At 44.1% G+C, this 18,749-nt stretch overlaps 1 protein-coding gene and 1 long non-coding RNA gene across 2 annotated transcripts in view; one reads left to right on the top strand and one right to left on the bottom strand.

Annotated features, from left to right (window-relative positions):
* Nucleotides 1-18,749, bottom strand: part of Esr1 (estrogen receptor 1) — a 347,754-nt gene that overhangs the window by 324,405 nt on the left and 4,600 nt on the right. The window lies entirely within an intron of this gene.
* Nucleotides 5,662-7,919, top strand: LOC127673940 (uncharacterized). The gene is made up of 3 exons (XR_007975254.1): nucleotides 5,662-6,049; nucleotides 6,675-6,757; nucleotides 7,607-7,919. It is a non-coding gene; the product is annotated as an uncharacterized LOC127673940 (long non-coding RNA).

The raw sequence follows: 18,749 nt of genomic DNA, 5'->3' as shown, positions 1-18,749 counted from the left end.
AGGAGGAGACTGAGGTAGGAAATGAGCTAGAAGGAGGCGCTTCCCCCACCCCACCCCACCCCACCCCCGCCCCATTCATTGCAGATTCACGCTGTTTTCTCTGATCCTTGCAAAGAAAAAGAAAAGCTTCAGTAAGAGAAGGAAGCAAAATGAGATGGAAAAAGGGAAAGAGGGAAACCCATGAAGGGCAGAGGGAGAATAAAGTTTTAACCTTCCAACCACATGCCCTGAACCCTCCTTTTTCCATTGGCCGAAAGTGAAACTAACTGGGTCTAGTTGTCAGGCCCAATAAAAACCGCATGATTTAAACAGACATTACGAATTGTCAGCAAGCAACCAGGACTCGCTGGGGCACCATAACCTGTGTCTCAGTCATATGCGTAGTAAAACCGCCTCATCGCCTCTGCTTCCAGACCATTGGCAGCGACAGATGAAATCTTTCCCTCAGCCCTTGCACAATTTTTCTCACTAATGCAAGCGTGTTCAGTAGGTTAAAAGGCAGGAATTCCATCCAGGCTTTCAGAACAAGACGCCCAAGGCTTCGGGCTTCTTCCGAAATGGATCCACTACCAACTAATTCACAGTCCTCCTCAAGGGCTTCTTAGGTTTGTTTGTTTTTAAACTAGCTCTCAACCACTGTGGCAATCTGCGATGGCACTTGGCTCTAACAGAGCACACGAGCTCTCATCCTCTGTATCCGTAGGCAAATTTCATGCTCTGTCTCCAGGTAGAATTTGCTGGAGAGAATCGGCTTCTTCAGAATCATTTACCATTACCTAGTCATAGAAGCAAAGGAATGTATTTCTTATATAACCTCAACATCATAGACGATATGATCATTAACTTTTCTTTTCCCATTTGTTGTTGCAGAAAGAAGCAGTTTGTTTCCCAGAGGCACAATTTACAACGTTTTGTTGTGTGTGCTATGACACTCATCCATCGGCTCATTCATTTATTCAAGTATTCACTGAGCGCTATTAGATGACAACGAGGAAGGAAAATTAGAAGGAAATGCTGACAAGATACATCCATTTTACCGGATACTTTTGTGTCATCTGAGAGGAGGGAATCTCAATTAAGAAAACCCCTCCATAACACCAGGCTATGGGCAAGCCTATAGGGTATTTATAAAAATTGATTGATGAGGGAAGCCCAGCCCACTGTGGGCGGAGCCATCCCTAGGCGGATGGTCTTGGTTCTATTAGAAAGCAAGCTGAGCAAGCCAGTAAGAAAGAAACACTCCTCGTGGCCTCTGCATCAGTTCCTGCCTCTGGGCTCCTGCCCTGTTTGAGTTCCTGCCCTGACTTCCTTCAAGGGTGAACAGTGACTTGGGAAAGTAGACCAAACAAACCCTTTTCTCCCCCAAGTTACTTTGGTCATGACGTTTCTTCACAGCAATGGTAACCCTGACTAGGACACCCAACGTGGACTCCTCCTCACCCTCAGCACCTGACAGTTACTGACCTAGTGAAATATTTGTAATACTATTGTCCTGTCACTGTGACAAAAATATAAGAGCAACTAAAGGGATGGGGAAGGTGGAGAGGGGCGGGGCCTTATTTTGGCTCATCGCCCTAGGGCGCAGTCTGTTGGGCTGAGGAGGTAAAGACAACAGGAGCTTGGAACAGCTGCCCACGTCACACCTACAATCAGAAAGCAGAATGATGACTGGGCAGAGCGCCTTCTCTTCACTTTTATTCAGTCCAAGGTCCCAGCCAGGGAACAGTGCAGTCTACAGTAGATGGGTCTGCTCATCTCAATTAATATAATCAAGAAACTCCCCCCCCCCCCCAGAGGCATGGATGACCAGAGGGTGCCTTCCAGATGATTCCAGATTCTGTCAAGTAGATAAACACACTAATCATCACAACTACTGTACATGTGATCCCCAAGACCTAATTGCTCCCTCCCATTTACAAAGGCCAGGGTTAGTGATTTCTTATAAAAAGAGTATACGATCAACATTAAATGTCCGGAAACATCAAGATACAAAAGTAGTGAAAATTCAAAACCAACATCTCCAGTGCCAATCCATGTTCATAACTTAATATGGCTCCTCTCGGTGTGAACCTTCCTACTGACATATTCTTACTCTAAACATAAACAGTATAAAAGATAAAAGACAAATAATGTTAATTGTAGAGTATAACCTAAAAATCTAAACAACATAAAGACAGATTAAGTCTTGGATAAGAGGATCTTAGAACACAAAGCCACCAAGTCATTGGAAGTTGGAACAAATATTTATGCTTATTACAGTCATAAATCAAGTAGTCTGAATCAAAAGTATCAATAGTTATCACAAATGTTGGTATCAGATTTAATAGATGTGGGCTAGATGGGTAGATAGCTTAGCTAAGTAATAGTGCTTGCTTGGTGTTCTTGATGCCCTGGATTCAATGCCCCTATGCAAAATACAAAAACAAAACCTTAATAGCCATTAAAAGTGAATATAAGAAAAGCAATATATTCCAATCCTGACAAGAGAAAAAATAGATAAATGACTAGGGAAAAGAATTTGAAAGCAAATGCCTATGCATGTTAATTCTTCAGAGTAAAGGTAGCATGTTTTATATGTGATGTTTAAATGCACTATTCATATAGAGGGGGGAAAGGTTGAATCTTCCAGTTTTAAATAGAAATTAAACCCATGTGTAAAGAGAAAAATATTCTAAAATGTTCAGATTAGGAAAATAGAAAATATATATTTTAGGGATTTTTTAAATGAAAACAGGATTTCTCAAAGTAGGAAAACTCATGAAACCCACAGGTACAAAGACAGACTTCACTTTATAAATGAGCACTAGAGTTATCAGTCAGTGTTACAGCATTTCCCTGGCATCCATGTGGCTCTGTGTCCATTTCCCAAAATAAAAATACAATAATAGTAAAAGTAATAAAAAAATTGTTGTATAAAATTGTAAGAAGGCAAAATATAAATTATTGATATAGAAAGATAAATAGCAACTAATGTGAAAACATCTACAGAAAAAAAAATTGTTTTAGCACATTCCCAGCAAGGAAATGGAAATAAAAACTTCATGATATAATAATGGCTCATACTTCTCAGAATATCTCTTATCAGAAAGAAAACACACAAAGTGTTGAACTCTGATACTAAGAATATAAATAAGGATAACTCTTATAGAAAACAATGGAAAGTTGCCCCAATGTTAAAAGTAGAATTACTTTTATACTTATGCTTAGCAATTTACGCAACTGGATATTAACAAAAAGAAAATCAAGTCAACATGTCAAAGAAATATTTGCACCCCTGTGTTTATTGAGGCATTCCCCTACACACAAATTTCATTTTTTTTAAAGTCTACTAATAGATGAGTAAATTGAGAAAATTTCACTTATGTATCCAATAGAATACTAGTCAGTCTTAAAGAAAGCAATCTTGCAAATTGTAAAGATGAAGATGAGCCCGGATGTCTGAGGGAAATCAGCCAAACGTACACACATACGGAATCTAAAAACGTTGACCTCGGAGATAAGGAGAATGCGCCATCAGCGGTTATCACCAGGGGAGGAAGTGAAAGGGTGAGGAGGCGTAGGGAATGCTGGGAAAGAATGCAAAGTTTCACTTAGGGAAAACAAGTTCAGGAACAGGGACGCAGTTATTGACATTAGTCTTGGACCAGGGAGAGGAATCGGCAGTTCAGAGCACTAACTGCTCTTCCAGAGGAGAGTGTTCAGATCTCAGTGTCCATGTCGGGCAGCTCACAACCATCTGTGATTCCAGCTCCAGGGCATCACAGTGCCCCGTTCTGGCTTCCATGGGAAGCTGTGCTGAGACATGACACACATAGACTCTCCCCCTCCCTCTCCCCCTACCCCTCCTCCTACTCCTCCTCCTCCCCCTCCCCCTCTCTCTCTCCCCTTCCTCCCCTCCCCCTCTCCCTCTCCTTCTTCCCTTCCCCCTCCCCTCCCCCTCTCCCTCTCCTTCTCCCCTTCCCCCTCTCCTCCCCCTCTCCCTCCCCCTCCCCTTCTCCTTCCCCCTCACCCTCACCCTCCTTTTCCTCTCCCTCTCCCCTTCCCCCTTCCTCTCCCCCTTTCCCTCCCCCTTCTCTCCCTCTCCCCCTCTCCCCATCACCCTTCCCCTCCCCTTCTCCCTCTCCCTCTCCCCCTCCCCTTTCCCTTTCCCCTCTTCTCCCTCTCCCCCTCCCCTTTCCCTTTCCCCTCTTCTCCCTCTCCCCCTCCCCTTTCCCTTTCCCCTCTTCTCCCTCTCCATCTCCCCCTCCCCACCACCCCTTCCCTCCCCACCATCCCTCCTCCTCCCCTTCCTCTTCCCCCCTCCTCTCCATCTCCCCTCCCTCTCCCTCTCCCTCTCCATCTCCCCCTCCCCCTCCCTCTTTTTCCCCCTCTTTCTCCCTCTCCCTCTCCCTCTCCCTCTCTTTCTCCCTCTCTCTCACCCTCTCTGTCTCACACATGCATAATTAAAATAAATTTTAAAATATCAAATGATTACTGCAAGTTGCTTAGTGTGTTATCTTGTATCTTTACATAGTCAGCAAAAGATAAATAGCAATAACACTGTAATACATTCACAGAAAATACTAAGAGAGTGACACAATCACAAGACTAAGAACTTGGTGGGACGATGCATGTATTAATTAGTTGTTTTCATCTCAGTCTGTGTATATCTTAGGACATTATGGAGGGAAGGTGACAGATGACATAAACACAAGACACCTGACATTTTTAAAAATAAATACAATAAATGAACCTAAAATGCAGTTTAAAGAGACAATGTTTCATGTTGTAAATACAAGTTTGACTGATAGATTGAATATATGCAAACATATGCAAACTGCATCCATAAATCAATAAAAAAAAAATGCAACTCTGTGGGAGAGAGCCGGTCAAGGATGCACATGAATAACTGACAGTTACAGAATCCAGAAGAACAGTAGTGTGCAAAGATATCAGCTCCATTGATCAAACAAGAAATATAAAAATGTGTGCTAATAGCACCGTTAAACTATCAAAAACATATAGTGAAAAAAGAAAAATTCTAGGGTTTAGTTGGGGGATTGTTTTTGCTGTTTGTTTGTTTGTTTTTGTTTGTTTAGGTGAGGGAAGTGCCAATGGAAATGTAAAGAAATCGATACTCTCAAAGATTCCTAGTGGATTTACTATAATATTTTTAGAAAATAAAATGGAAAAAAATTAAATCAGTAGTTCAACACCTGGGAATTTACCATGAAACTAAACCGCAATAGCTAAGAAGTGTCTGGGGATATTTGCAGTGGCAACATGATTTTTAAAGAGAGAAGAAAAACACAAGAGCGAGCAAATTGCCTTCTACACATTTATTTTCATGCCTACAGATTAGGGCTGCCCCCAGCTGTAGTTGGAGAGGTTTCTTTAGCTGTGGGCAGCAGTCATTGCTGAGACTCGTGACTCATAACTGGCTCAAGTGCCGAGAGAATTTGTAACTGTGGGTGCTCCGTGAGGATGGGATAGACTCAGGGAACTTGGGTAAGGAGCTGAACGCCAGAGCATGGAGAGGATTGTTGCGAAATGTTGTCTTCTTGTTGCGAAATATTGTCTTCAGGGCAGGGCTTAGCCGCAGCGCATGTAAGCTCGCAACAGCTGTGGTTGGGTACCTTCACAAAACCTGCCCAAGATCAAGCCACTCAATGCCCAGCAAACGCAGAGGAGGGGCTCACGAGGCCTCGCCCTCAGCTGAGGGAGCTGGTGACAAACGCTGGCTGCAGAAGAAAGGGGAGTCCTTTTTATTTTTTGCTTTTGCATTTTTGCTTTCTCGAGACGGAGTCTCTCTGTGTAGCCCTGGCTGTCCTGGAACTCGTTCTGTAGACCAGGCTGGCCTCAAGTTCACACAGATCCTCCTGCCTCTGCTTCCCAAGAGCTGGGGTGAAAAGCTTGTGCCACCACCGCCCAGCAAGGGAGTTCCTTTTCTTGAGGGGCTCTGCCACTGATAGTCTGCCCACGCGCCACAGGATAACGCCACACCCGTGTTCGTGCGGGGCCGCGCTGCTCAGACTCCACGGGTTGCCCTAAAATGGAAGAGGACATGTAGGTAGGAGAGAAACCTGTTGAGGGGCCCCGGGGAAAGCGCCAATAGGATCCGAGAGTAGATGTGATGAAGATGGTGTGTGTGTGTGTGTGTGTGTGTGTGTGTGAAATCGCCAAAGAATAAATTTAAAATACAAGAATTTAAAAAAATGAAACAGAAAAAAAAAAGACTGCCGCATAATAGAAAATATGAATGGCACAGAAACAAAGAAAATGTCAGACTAAAATTCTGTGCACTGTAAGACAGTGATTGGTTAATTTCATGCGCTGGTGACACAGCTAAATAAAGAAGAGATTTTATTTCTAGGCGGTATTATGAACAATTTTTGCTTTAAATTTTTGTCAGTTTTTAATTATTTGCCAATTTGTGAGTTTATACGTGCATTTGTGAGCGTCCATGCAGTGCCTACGGAGGCCAGAAGAGGGCGTCAGATCCTCTGGAGCTAAAATCATAGGCAGTTGTGGGCAAATCCTCTGAGTAACACTTGGAATTATTTTTTAATGAGTCTCTGCAGTAGGATAACTTTCTGAAAGTGAAAAAAAAGGTCTAGTAATATCACAGAAAATTGCTTTTAAACTTTAAACGTTTCCCTTTTGATATTGTATTTTTTTTTTTTTTTGCGTTTAAGGATTACTTTCAAGAAATAAGATAGAGATACAGACAGCCAAGCTTGCAAAAACACATGAGCAACCAACCAGAGTCTACTGAGAGGTAAGCTTACAAAATACGTCATCTCAGTGTGCACAGTATGGCCCTGTGTCTGCACGTATTCACGTTACAGATATGTTATATATCTATATGTTTTCTATGTCATGTGTAAAATTACAATCATGTTGTATCTTGGATTTTCATTAACTTAGTTTATTAGAACATTGCCTAAACATGGCATTATGTTAGTCAGTATTCACATGTAAATATACACCTATCTATACATATTATGAAGAAAGGGCTAACATAAAATATACTAAAGTTTTTTTGTGTGTGTGATTGTTTGTGGCTGATAGGAATATGGGCAAATTTTATTATTTTTTGTAAACTGGCTCCATGTAGCTGGGATCCTACAGTCAGAAAAGCGCGATGGCTTTGTTGGTTTGTTTGTTTGTTTGTTTGTTTGTTTGTTTTTCGAGACAGGGTTTCTCTGCAGTCCTGGCTGTCCTAGAACTCACTCTATAGACCAGGCTGGCCTCGGATTCAGAAATTCGCCTGCCTCTGCCTCCCAAGCGCTGGGATTAAAGGCGTGCGCCACCACTGCCCAGCCTTGCGATACTGTGATGATCATTTCTGAGAAAAGCAATGATCTCATTGGTCAGAGGCGCCACCTTCCTCTGATGCTCCTTCAACCTGAGAGAATGGCACCGTGCCTTTGGGTCGCTTGTGCTGTGTCACAGGTGGAGGAAGCCATCGCTCCCCAGGCTGCCAGGGCTCCTGCAGAGGCCAGCACAGAGCATTGCCTTTGGAGGCCGAACCTCCAGGCAGCTCTCAGAGGGCGGGGCCACGCAATCGCTGTGATCTAAAAGCAGCAAAGCCTTTTCTCATCATGTACATCACGGATTCTTCCAGGGTAAGTGAGGGCTCGGCACTGAAAGGTCCGCCATATCCCTCTTGTGGTTCCTCCTGGACCGGAAGGGCTCTAGTGGAAGCAGACAGCAGCAGTGTGGAAAGGTAAACAAGCTTTTGGAAGGGACCCTGCGTGCTCTTGGGACAACCTGTAAACTCTGGCTCTTATCCCGGCAAATCTACCTGGACATGACGACGCCGGTGAGGTAAACAGCAGCTCTGCCAGGCCTGCGCCTCCCTCCCACTCTTCCCTCAGAGGGACCTTGCGTCTTGGTTGATTCAATAGGAGGATTCACCGGCACTACTTTAAGGCGAAGCAGACAGCCCTTCCTGTCGCTGGAGTGATATGAAGGAGTGTGTTCTGCGTGTGTGAATAAACACATCAGAACACTATTCTGTCGAGACTTGCACGTCTCAAGGGGAAGCAAAATGTGATTGACACTTGGGTGGACAGGAGCGCACTGTGGTTTCAACGGAGCTGAAGACAATAGCCGGAAGCTGTAGCAAGAAGACAGAAGAGACAGAGCCCTACCCACGCGTGTTCCTAACAGAGTCCATCACAGAGTGCCTGAGTTTTTCTGCCATCATGACATCCAAAGTTTGAGATGACTAAGACCTCCGTTTGTAAACATAGAGTTCCGGACTAGACAGAACATTCTGGCCTATCTTATTTATGACTACATACATGTCAGGTCAACAAAGTAGAAAACCAGTAAACCCAACCGTGCGGTGCCATTACCTGGGCCAGAATACATTACATAAACTAAAGTCAATCTTTAGTTCTATCAGCCTTCATCAAAGTGCTCTTTGGCTTCTTGCTGGTGACAAATTAACAAAAGAAGCCTCTTGCCCTTGCCACCAGGGCTAGCAGGAACCACACCCGGAATACATTGTCTGGGTTGCAGTTCACTCAGGGACAAGATTAGAACCTGGGAGGGAAAAAAATCACAGCAAATAGGTACTCGTAAGAAAAGACGTGTGTCCCAAACGGAAAGTTAGGAGTCATAAGGGCAGCTTGCTCGTTAGTGGGAAGGGACACCTGTTTTAATGCCCCAGTCGGTTCTTGCCTCTTCGTGTGTGGTTTTTCCAGTATTAGGAATCATCCTTCCCTCTGCAGTACATCTGAGCCACCTCCATCTTTAATTCCTATGTTTCCAGAACTCCCCCAAATAATGTAACCCATGTCAGAGTTCACTAGAAAAGCAAAACTGAGGTATGGCCACAGTTTACGGGCCAAAGGGTTCCTTGGCTTCTCAGGTTTGAGACTAAATTCTGTGACACATTTTCACCAATATAAGAGAAGCAGACATGGAACTGAATTTAATGAAAGAAGATTCTGGGCAATGGTCTTTCTGATAAATAAAATGGGTAGAGAATAGATTGATGATACATTATAGATAGATAGATAGATAGATAGATAGATAGATAGATAATAGATGATAGATGAGTGGGTGGGTGGGTGAGTGGATGGATGGATAGATAGATGATAGATAGATAGATAGATAGATAGGACAAATGATAGATAGGTTGATAGACAAATTATAGATAGATAGATAGATAGATAGGACAAATGATAGATAGATAGGTTGATAGACAAATTATAGATAGATAGATAGATAGATAGATAGATAGGACAAATGATAGATAGATAGGTTGATAGACAAATTATAGATAGATAGATAGATAAATGAGTAGGTGGGTAGATAGAGAGAGAGACAGACAAACAAATGATAGATATAGATAGATGAGTGGGTGGATGGATGGATAGATAGATAGATAGATAGATAGATAGATAGATAGATAGATAGACAGATAGACAAATGATAGATGGATAGATAGACAAATGATAGATATATAGACAAAGATTAGATAGATAGATAGATAGATAGATAGATAGATAGATAGATAGATAGATAGAACAAATGATAGATAGATAGGTTGATAGACAAATTATAGATAGATAGATAGATAGATAGATAGATAGATAGAGACAGAAATAGTGTGTATGTCAACTGAACTAAGTATTTCCTGTAGACAGGAAACTGTACTCACGATGACGACCTGGGATAAAGCCTGGTGAAGAAGGCTCAGACTCAGAGCCCAAGTGGACAAGCTCCAAAGCAGGAGAGAGGACATCACAGAGCTCTGCCCCACAGCAGGGAGACAGGAATGCTAATTCACAGTGAAATCTGAGTTCCTCCTTCTAGGGGACTATCAGTGCCTCCAGGGACAAGCTTTTTCCTTTCCTCATAGTGTTCTTCCAGCTGACTAAGAGTATTGTCTGCACCGATAACCCAAAACCCTGCTTCACAATGGCCAAGATCCTGCAGGTTCTTGCCAAGTTCAAGTCTTGTCATGCGCTTCATTCACAACGAGGCCTCTGCAGGAAATTACACACTCTCTCTGAAGCTAGGGTTACTACGCTAGCAAGGGGTTGGGGGCAGGGGTGTGCCCTGGTGCTTACCTGAGAGCTGTGTAAAATGGCCAGAGGAGCTGCTCTCTGCAAAAGCACGGAGCTCTAGAAAATCCTGTGATGGATGAAAACTGCTGTGGTTCGGATATGAAGTACCCATCCAGGCTCAGGGTTTAAAGGCTTGGTCCCCAGCTGTGGCACTAGCTAGAGGTGGCTCTGTCCTCACTAATGGGCTAATCTACTGCTAGAGACACAATTCAAAGGTTGCTGGGAAGCGGTGGGATTAGGAGGTTGAACCCATTTGGAGAAAGTTGGATGCATGCCTCGGAAGGATAAGTTTTCTCCCCAGCAGCCTTCCGGTATCTCTCCCTCAGCTTCCTTCTGGCCACAAGATGAGCATGTCTGCTCCATTTCCCCTCCTGTGCCCTCCCTCTCTGCCTCAGCAGATAGGGCAGAAGACCTAAATGTTTGAAACCATGAGACACACTGAAGTTTCCCTTCTTTAAAATAATTTTCTCTCAGGGTATCTGTCACTGTACTGGAAGCCTGACTCTGATCTTAACCATTCGACTGCTCAGGTCATCGAGCAAAGAGAAAAACGGGACTTTAAAGAACTGTCTTGTACCTATAGAAAGGAGCTTTCAAAGCGTGCCGCGGAGGCAGCCCGCGCGTGGGCTCCACTAATCTAGCGACATCCACTTCGAGGGCTATTTTTCAGCCCTTTAGAGTTTCTAGTTAAGAATATAATTTAATATTAACAGGTAAATGAACTCGAGAATGGGAGAGGGACGCTCTCGGTTATTTTTTAGCCCCAATGAACACAAAGAGGGGTGATTCTGGTGACAGAACAGAAATGGCAGTTACTCAAGGACATGAGTTCAATGGTATCCCGAGTCCTGGTGGGTTTTGGTTTGTTTGTTTTCAGACTTGTATCAAAATCCTAGCAACAGCCCCACTTTCTGGAATTCATCAATTTTGCATCCGGGACTTCAAAAATAGAAGAAAAATCAGAAGAAGAATGGAAGGCAATACAGAGACTGTCACGTGCGCAGAAATGCACAACTACAGGGCAGGGAAGGTGGCTTGTGGCTAAAGGCCTTGTCACACAGGACATGAGTTCCCATCTCCAGCACCCACAAAGGCTGTGTGCAGAGTCTGCAATTCCAGCACTAAGAGACCTGACCCCTGCAGCCCATTGGCCTGTCATCATAGCCTGTATGGTGAGCTCCATATTCAGAGAGACTTCCTCTCAAAAAATAAGACGACCTCCTCATGCATGTGTAAGGTAATAACACACACATATCCATACAGACATGTTCATAGACGGCTTGCGCATGCGCGGGAGGGAGAAGAGAAGAAGAGAAAAGGAGAAAGAGAGGGGGAAGGGAGAGAGGGAGAGAGAAAGAAAGGAGAGAGAGAGGAAAAGGGACAGAGAGGAGAGGGGGAGAGGACTGGGAGAGGGAGAAAGGGGGAGGGGTGGGGGAGGGGAACGGGGAAGGGAGAGACCTGTACTGAAAACAGTGTGGCTTAGTATCTCCCAGGTTGGCGACCTACTTTGCCCATCCCCGTCGAGATGAAGGGCACGTGTGTTTGCCAAACCCTCCCCTTTGCCTTTTCTTCATCATCCTGTTCCTTGCTATCCCAAAGAGGAATCAAACCAGCGGCCAACGCGCAGCTGGTAAATAGCTCCAGGCGATGTCTTCCTGGAAACGCCAACCGGCAATCATCCCTACAACAGCCCAGAGATCCTCATGAGAGCAAACTCGCCGCTGTTCAGACTCCTCGTGGCGGGATTCGAACCATAACTGTCTAAATCAATAAGCCAGGGGAGCTGAGGACTTGGGGTAGGTGGTCCTAAACAGCCTGGGTCCGGCCATGTCCTGCGCAGGCAGGGGCTCAGAAGGTCCCTTGTGCTGAGGACAGTTGATCAGATAAACCTGCTAAAGACTTGCCTGACGAGTCCCACAGCACTTCTGAGGAGAGTGGCTAAGCTCCAGATTAGCAAAAAAATATCTAATATTTTGATTAGTCACTGAGTAAAAGCTTTGCTAGAACCAAGTTTCCTGCACAGTTGGGCAGACACGGTCTCAACAGAAGGTTTCCTGAAAGTGCTTCCCCCACCCCACCCCCCAACTGCCCAGTTCCACAAGAAGGAAGTCAGCAAGCTGAGGAAGGCCTGCCAGTCTGGCTCACAGTGGGATCAGGTTTAGTTCACTGGCAGATCAGAGTGGCAGGCAGACCTGGGTCCATGCCCCGCCCCGCCCCGCCCCCCCGCCCCCACCCCCGTCCCCACCCCCCTGCAGTTCAGGCAGGTTATACAAAAATAAACTTACATACTACTCTGTTGACTCAGATTTCCTGTGCTTTTGAATGCTTTGAAGGTTAACATGATATTTACAAGCCAGAGGGCTTTCGATATTTTATATCACATGGCCTGCTACTGGATTCGAAAACTGCAAATAAACACAGCAGGCTCGGGGCCGACAGTGTGGACTTTGTAGGAACACAGACCCGGCTTTCCAAGAGGGCTATGAGCTGGTTCAAAACGCTCTATGGAGGAAGTGAGACATGGATTTGAAAGTCAGTAAGACATTTTCAGTTCTAACTTTTAAGTAAAACATGTTACGACTGGTGTCCACAGTACATGTGAACTGGCTTTCTGCCTCCTTACATGGCGTTTGTCCTCTTACAAAGCTTCCACTGTGCCTTTGAATAATTACGTTCCGTGGAGAAGGCTCTTAATTACTGAGAGGCCATTGTTAGGTAGCAATGGGAAATATGTAAATCTGTTCCCCCTTTTAGGGTTAAACATAAATGTTGCTCCTTATCCATGCCGCTCAGTTAGCAATAGAAGAAGATGGTCATGATGTCAAAGAAGGGAATGATTTTGCTTTCTAGCAGCTATTGCAAAGCTGTGTGAGAAAAAATACAATTTAAAAGCTTAAAAAAAAAAACATCGAGAGTAAGGATCTCTATTTAGGGCAAGCGGTCTGTATTGTAAGCAAGTTGGTGACTCACCCTGATAGCAGGTAAAGATGTAAAGATGCTATAGCCAGATAGCCAAGCCTGGAGAGGGGCATGGCTCTGTGCCACAGCACCCTCCGTGAGGACTCCAGACCCTGGATTTCATACCCATTGTCAGTGGGATAATCACGTAAATCAGGTTATATTCTTAATTTCTACTCAAGAAACATTTGTGGAATGCTCATCAATATGCATTGTAAATTCACTCTCCAAATTCACGTCCACATTGGGTTTTGTGTATCAAGGAAAAAAGCCAAGAACCAAAAAGGAGAAAAGAGCCTCCTGCCCACACCTCACTAGATCCACTGAGGTCAGTATCTACATCCCTTCTAGAAAGTCAAGCTGAGATCTAAGACTAAAGTACAAATTATACTGAGAGATCTTGTGCCTATGTCTCTCCAGGTTCTTCTTCCTTTTGTCTTTCAACAGAGAGGAAGATGTGGATGATATCAATGACTGCTTTGGGAACCTGGTTTGGGCTTCCATGTACATGAAGCAGGTGGTCAAAAACTACTGTGATCTCAGTGCTCTGCAGATCAAATCACATAAGATCCCTTGACCACACTCACTCACAAAGTAAAGGACTAAATTTATCACCCAGGGAGTAAATAAAGTACCCAATGCATAAATGAGGGGCCCTGAGTTCTAGCCCAAAAATCCACGTAAAACATCCCAGTTATGGTGGCACCTGTTTTGTAATTACAGAACAGGGGAGCTGGAGAGAGTGGAACCGAGTCCCAGGCCAACAAGAGATCCTGACTCAAAATCCAAAGTGAAAAGCCTGAGGAACAGCAGCTGGCTGTGTGTCCAGTGTCCGCGTGCACACGCAGGCACACCTGAATACGATTGCACAGACACACAGTCACTTAAGTGGCCGGTCTTTGCTACTTTGTGCGTTCCTCTTTTCCCATTCCTTCATCCCCCATGCTTCACCCCCATCACTAGATAGGACAGAAAAGAGAGAGAGACAGAGAAAGACAGACAGACAGATAGACAGACAGAGAGATCCCTGAATCTAATTTCTTTTCTTTTGTTTCTTCTTTGAGCACTAACTTCTACTAACAAACTGCAGCCAACTCCCCTGAATGACCTAAAACGACCAACCCCACCTCTCGGGGCCCTAGCATTTAGATATCCTCTGAAAATGTTCTGGAATTCCAAATGTCACACAGTGGAAGAAATTCTGCAGCTGGCAAAACCACACCTCAGTTAGAGCATGAGACAAATCACAGTCAGCTGCTGTAGTCAGTCCAAAGCAGTCCCATACTGGGATTAAAACAAAAACACTTTCTTTTAATATTTCTGCCTTTCTTATAATATCTCTGTGTTGGGGTGTGTGTGTGTGTGTGTGTGTGTGTGTATGTGTGTGTGTGAAACCAGAAGTCTCACACATACACACACATACACACACACACACACACACATAGTGGGTTGGAGGAGATGGCTCTGTGGAGAAAGTATTTAACATAAAAGTGTAAACACCAGAGTTTAGATCCCTAAACATACATGTGAGCCCACACACACAAGAACACACAAGCATGAGCACACAAGCACATGTAAAACCAAAAACTGAGTAACACACAAGTGCTTTGCCACTGGCATAACTAGTAAAGTTGGATCATCCTTGCACAGGCCAGGACCCACTGTATGAACTCCTGGGATGCCTACTATCTTTGCCACCAGAACAAAGCCTCCTCGCCCTCAGTATCTGAACGCAAGCATTCACCCCCAGAATGCCCCTGCTCCAGCTGTGCTCTATCCAGCACATGGCAGTGTGGCAGATAATGTGTTCACCGCACAGCGCAAAGAGGGATACACTCACTACACATTTGTAGCTTGCCACCAGCAAGATGTCCTGATCTTGTGTGTGAACTTGTGCTCACGTTGTTACTTTATTACAAGGGATTTCAGTCGACTTTTTAGAAGTACTTCAGAAATATTTCATTGACCATTCATAGGTAGAATCCTCATTGGTTCAGTAATTCACTTAGCATACGATTTGCCCATTTGTGCACTCCAAGGTGTTTCCGCATCAGGGTCACAGGCTTGTGAAGCTGTTACCACTTCCATTTTGAAAACACATTAATCTGCTTATTTTTTACAGTTTCATACACATATGCAATGCATTATGATCATATCCATGAACCATTTCAAATCTTACCTGAGCTTCTGGGTGTTCAGATGGGGAATAGCCCCAGGTTCTTTTTTTTTTCTTTTTAAGTGTTGTATCATGGTGAAAATGTACAAGTAATGTTTATCTGTCTAAGGTGTTGAGATGTCTTTACTTTTTAATTACAAGAAACAGTGGCTCTTTTTTACAAGCTTTTTCTCAAATTAAATGAGAACACGTGAGATGGGCGGTGGCAGTGCACGCTTTTAATTAAAGCACTCGGGAGACAAAGACAGTCAGATCTCTGTTTGAGGCTAGCCTGGTTTACAGAGTGAGTTCCAAGAGAACTGGGGCTACACAGAGAAACCCTGTCTTGGAAAACCAGAGAGAGAGAGAGAGAGAGAGAGAGAGAGAGAGAGAGGTCTACTAGGGAATAAATCCACACTGACAGGTTTACAATGAACAAGGGGTTGATAGCTGTAATTTTGGGTTGGGAAACACCTGCTCAAATTAAGTAGTTTGTGGTTTCCGTAGTCAACAGAAAAGAAAAACAGCACATTTATTCTGCCACTGTGTGTGTGTGTGTGTGTGTGTTAACTAAAGTAATTCAAACCCTATCCTGTTAGCTGATTCACTGCGTTCTTGTGTTCTACTAAAATTAAGATGATACAAACATATAAACTTGATGAATCCCAAGTGGTAGAAAGCACCAGCCTCTTCAGTGGGGAATGTGTGTATGTTAGAGGGGAGAAAATGAAAGAACCCTTTCCCAGGTGCTGCCTCAGATGGTACGGGCTTCCTCCTCCACTTCTGCCCACGCCCTTAAGAGAGTGAAGTCCACTCCCTGGAGATACTCAGAATTGGACACAATCGCAGATGATACTGATAAATGGAGAACATTTGCACAAGCATGCAACCACCTTAGTAATAAACTCTATTTCTGCCCTAGTGTTTTAGACTGGTTCTAAATAACTACACAAAGCAAACGATTGGCTGCTGTTCAACAGAACTGGACTGTGGACGTTGACCAAGTTGCCCGGAATTCTTTACCCCACTTCAGTCCACACACACACCCCCATCCACAGAGACTCTCTGGTTATGCATTATCGGGTTTGGCTGTCTCTCCTGCCTGTTGCTGGGTAGGCTTGACCTAAGAGAGTGCGTGAGGAGAGCCAGAATTTTCCTTTGATGTCTTAGAACTCAGGATTCCATTATATAATCTACCATAAATCCTGGCAGTCAGGACTGACACCAGCTTCCCAAGTTACCAGAATACGACACTCCCTACTTGATTCATTGTGGATTCTGACATGTCTTAATTAATATGAACTCGGGGCCTCAGCTTGCCAGCGATAAGAGACTTTTCTGATTTGTCTTCTTCAGAGCTTTAAGGGTTCCCTTGATTAGTTTTCTTCTCCTGAAATCTAAGCCTCACATGCTAAATGTTCTGACTGGCTCAGGTTTGACCTCACAGATGTTTCCTTGTGGTCACAGCAAATACCTCTCCTCTGAGAATAGGATTGATAATTTTTTTTTAAAAAAAGGCAATAAATTTTGAACTGAACTGGATGAAGAAGTCAAGTGCAGGCTGTTAGCCACACTTTTCTTCTTCCACAACCTGCCCGGTGTGTTCAAGTCTCAAATATAAATGGGGGTGGACGATAGCACTCCCAATGAATGAATTAAGGCCTTGCAAAAAAAAACCAGCCTTAGGGGGAGGGAATGGGGCTTATGTGACTTTCGGGGAATGGGGGAGGACAGAAAGGGGGAAATCATTTTGAAATGTAAATAAAAATACATCAAATAAAAATAAAAAATTTTAAAAAATTTAAAAAAAAACCCAGCCCTCTTCTGGGTGACAACATAAATCTCCTTCCTTGCTCAATATATGAACGAGACTTCCCACGAGGGGAAAACTGGCACATTTAAATGTCCTTCCTACTCTAAAAACACTGAGGGAGCAGTGAGATGGAGGGAATCCAGACTGTGAGAAGGACGGGGATTGAGGGCCTGTCTCATCGGAACACAAATAATTTGTGAACTGTTCTCAGTGATTAATACTCACCACTTGAACCAACCCTGCTTATGCAACGGGAGAGCTACAGTGAGCCGACTCTTGGTTTCTGGTTTTTGCCTTTCCTAGAAAACATTTTTCTATGAATCTTTTGTTTTGTTTTGTTTTGGTTGCACAGTAGATTTGAAGCAGCCCTTTGCTTGATTGGTGAAGTCTGAAAATGGACCAGAGGGAAGGACACCAAAGCAACATAAGCAATGTCCCTCCAGCAGAGTGACACCCTGTCACCCTCTCCCCACACCTCTCGGCTCAAGACAGGAAAGCCAGGCATCAGCCACCGAGGGGCACGCTCAGCAGCCTTTGAGGTTCATTGTAACTGAAATCATATTACTGAATGTGATTAGTATTGTCTACCAATCCTTGTCCCCAGTAGACACCTGCCTTGTTTTCTTACATAACTGTCACCCTAACCTTCTTACCATACCTTACTCCTTTAAAGGACAAGAAAAAAGAGGAAGGGGAAAAACACAATCTCCTTCCACCCCTCCTCTTTGGCCCTCCAATCACTGGACTCAGCCCCAAATAATCTGAAGCATTTCAGTAGTGGCCAGAGATGTGTAGCAGGCTCCCTTCCCTAAGAGAGCCTCCAGCGGCGTCCGCCATCTTGTACTCCCAGACAGGCACCTTAACTGTACATAGGCTAATGTCTTGACTCACTATTCCAAATGGAGGTTACTGAAGACCAGAGGTACAGAAGCATGATTTGGCACCGACACTGGCATCATACCCAGAGTGCCATGCCTTCACCCATTTACCAGGGAATTAGGCCTCCAAAGTCAAAGGGCTGCTTAAGTTAGCAGTGTAAAGTGCATGTTGGAGCCCATGTTTGACAAGGATGTATAAATTACCAATCACTGCAGCAGTCTTATGTCATACAAATAGCTATTTTCTTATGAATCTATATTCTATCCAAATAGGATTATTTTGAGCCTAATAATATCCCAGGGGAAAAAAGCATGTTGTACGTATAAAATGTGTGGTGTGTCCCTAGTGATCCCTGAATGAAAACCTTCTGGCATCTGTTTGGCAGTTAGTTGCTAGACCCATCTTTCAATTACAAAGCTAACAAAACACCCAGCATACATCGTCTGTCTGTCTTCCTGTCTGTCTGTCCGTCCAGTACTAGAAACTAAACACAGAACCTTGCCTATTCCAAGCAAGCTCTCTACTACTGAGCCACATCCCTCGCCCTTTCCTAACTTCCTCTTTGGAGAAGGGGATTGCCAAATTCCAAAGCTGGTGCTGAAATCACCATATGACCTCTGTAGACCTTCCACTAGTGATCCTCCTGCCTCAGCCTCCTGAGTAGCCGGGATTGAAGGCTTGCACCGCCAGGCTCATTTTACAGTAATATCATTTGACCCACCCAGCCCCACTCCCCTCTCTACTGGCCATTTTAGAGACAAAGTCTTTTCTCCCCCATAAATAATCATAATTCAAAAAGTGAGTCCCCAAAGGATTTGCTGAATTGCGCAATTTAAGTTATTCACTTTAAATTAGCGATTCACCTCTCCTCAGCGAGCCC

This window comes from Apodemus sylvaticus, chromosome 23 (genome assembly GCF_947179515.1).
Source record: "Apodemus sylvaticus chromosome 23, mApoSyl1.1, whole genome shotgun sequence".
Lineage (NCBI taxonomy): Eukaryota > Metazoa > Chordata > Mammalia > Rodentia > Muridae > Apodemus > Apodemus sylvaticus.
The sequence above is the reverse complement of the archived record's forward strand: the minus strand, read 5'-3'. Positions and strand labels throughout refer to the sequence as shown.